General features: G+C 37.8%; 1 non-coding gene across 1 annotated transcript; it reads right to left on the bottom strand.

Annotated features, from left to right (window-relative positions):
• Positions 1-1,365: 1,365 nt before the first annotated feature.
• LOC116899790 lies at positions 1,366-1,498 on the bottom strand. Its single transcript, XR_004387796.1, has one exon. It is a non-coding gene; the product is annotated as a small nucleolar RNA SNORA71 (small nucleolar RNA).
• Between the last annotated feature and the right edge of the window lie 1,295 nt (positions 1,499-2,793).

Here is a 2,793-nt window from a genome sequence, read left to right as displayed (position 1 = left end):
GGGATAATGTCAATAGAAACACAGAACATTGCAAAGAGATAGGGCTTCCAAGTCTCCTGTGGCAATGATTTCTTCAATTTTGAAGTGAGGAATAGACTGACCCATTTACAATATATTCCTACACTCTCATTTGATTTCTCTTTATTTCTCTGATGGGTGAACATCAAGAGAGTTCATTTAAAGTTTAAAAGAGCCAGGAAGAGAGCATGGTAGAGAATTATTGAAGCGTATATCTCCAGTCATTTGTGATGGTTAATTTCAGGTGCTGCTCTCCCTTCATTAGAAAACTATAAGCATTTTTTTTTGGTTGTGTCTGAAAAGGTATTCCCAAAAGAAATTGGTGGATGATTCCTTTGATTCAATGTATCTCAGACTAAAAGTAAAAGGCTCTGCAAAGGAAGTTTTCTGTCTCTCTTTATCCTGGAACCTAGGACTGCCTTCTGTCCTTGGGTCTCATAATTGCAGAAAATCTGACCTTGGACTCCAAAGCAGTTGACCAGAAGACATTGATTTGGGTTTTTCATTCTTTCATCTTTGACTAGGAGTTACCTCATAAGCTTTCCTTGTCTGTACACCTTGAGACCTGGACACAACCACATTACTACCAACATTCCAGTGTTTCCAGTTAGCATATGATTTCATGTATGATATGGGAATGCATAGTCTCAATTAGTTTATGTGTCAATTCTGCTGATAAATTTCTTCTCATAATTCATCTATCCATGCATATATGCATGAATCTATCTTTATATTGTCTAAGTATGCATTTCCTTGCTACTTCCCTTTTTATTAATCCATAAGGTTTACTGCACAGTTCTTGAGGAAGCAGCAAAAAATTAACAACAAATTCAATACAAAATCTCTTTTCACTATAGTTATTCCCGGCAGTAGCAGATGGTCATGGGCATAGGACAAGAGGTGCTAGTATTTTGTATGCTTGAGTCTCTCATAGCTCAAGCAATTACCAAAAAGAGTAAAAGGCTGATTCTTGGTGATCTAAGTAGGCTACATCTCCAGGTTCACTTTGCATGGTAGACTTTTTGCCTACTTCCTTGCCCTCTAGTGTTCATAAACACCTAAGAGGCAAGAAGGGGTAGTCAGGTAGCCTTTTCCTACCACAAAGGCTTCTTGAGATTTCTCTTCTATAGCAGCCATGGACAACAAGAAAGGCTGTTCCACAGGAGGTTACGACTGGGGCTTCTGAGATAACTGCACAGGTAAGTCATAAAGACCAATTTCTCAAGGCAGAGCCCTGCTTCATTCTCCCTCTCATAAGCCTCAAAGGTCTCTGCCTATTGCTGCTAGATGGCACACAGTGAGCCTTATGTCAGTACCCATCACGTGAAGAGACCATGGGAGAGAAGATATATATAAAATACCTGGGTTTGGCAAGGACAGGGGCGACCTTCCAGACATGACGGAAGGCTCATGGCATCCTCTCCCTGCAATATCAATGACCAGGACACCTGAAAGCCCATGAACACTTCCAGAAACAGAAAGAAATTAAGAAACTAACTCTTCTTAGTGTTCTGTATATCTAGAAAGCCAAGGTATTATGCAGTATTGGAAAATGGTCCTCCTATCTAATGCAGATTTCAAATTGATAGATTATATAATGATTTCTCGCTGTGCCTTGCAAACATTGTTCAGCAACTATGACTTCAGAGACCCATGTCTGATCTCAGGTGTTCTTGTGTGCATGTGGCATTTGCTTAGAGTCTGCTAATATCAGTTATTAGGTTAATTATTAAAGTCTTTTTCAGGAACTATATCATAGTCTCTACTCATAAGACAAATCTGAGTCTAGGAAAATTATTGCATATTTTTTATCTCTTTCCTTATAAGACCCAGACGTACTAGGCTGTTCTGTTGTATCAATTATGCTGCCCTAAGCTTCCCACACACTCATTAACTGTGAGAGAACTGTGACAAAATAATGAGAAAATTGTATTTTAGCTATTTCCTAATATTATCATATATGAATTACAATATCAGTTTCACATACCTTGATGTGGCTTCCCTTTTTACAATTCTTTCATAACAGTTTTTACCCAGAACATTAAGTTTGTCAGTAAGTCTAAAAGGAAATGTATTAAACTAAAGTGAGTAGAAATATTCTGGAGCTAAAAGATACAAATTGATTTTTAAACGGGTTGCATCAAATTGTTTCAAGTAAGCAGCTGTGTCATTTTCAATGTAGTGAATTCTCTCCATTTTTACCTTAAGCAAAAAATGCTATGGGTATAATTTTTGTGTGCCCACCCCCATAGTTACTCTGCCAAGAGAGCTTTATGTGGAAGCTTTGGTAGGCTGGGTGAGACAAACGGTAGTGAGGTTGCTGTGTACAGTGCCAATCTAAGGGATTTGTCTAACTCTGGTGGGATCCTGTCAGTTCCCCTAGGAGCAAATGTTGTAAAGGAATGGGCTTGGCTCCTGGGTTCTTGAATTTATTCCCTAACACGATCTCATTGGCACATGAGATCCTGGCTTGTTCATACATTTCAGGCTAAATAGCTATGGCTGACTAATTTTAAAATATTAACCACCAAAACTGCACACTTCATAATATGTTTTTTTTTATTATAAAGAATTGGGATTGGTGGCTAGATCACTTGTGCTGTCTATTTTGTGAAACTGTCACATGTGAATTGTTAGCATTGTATCGAAACTATGTAATCTGACTCTCTTCCATTTGTTACCAGCTACTTCCTATACTGGTTTTGATTTATTATTATTTTGAGATTTATTTATTTTATGCATATGAATACACTTTAGCTAATTTCAGACTGACCA

The sequence above is a fragment of the Rattus rattus genome, chromosome 4 (genome assembly GCF_011064425.1).
Source record: "Rattus rattus isolate New Zealand chromosome 4, Rrattus_CSIRO_v1, whole genome shotgun sequence".
Classification (NCBI taxonomy): Eukaryota; Metazoa; Chordata; class Mammalia; order Rodentia; family Muridae; genus Rattus; species Rattus rattus.
The sequence above is the reverse complement of the archived record's forward strand: the minus strand, read 5'-3'. Positions and strand labels throughout refer to the sequence as shown.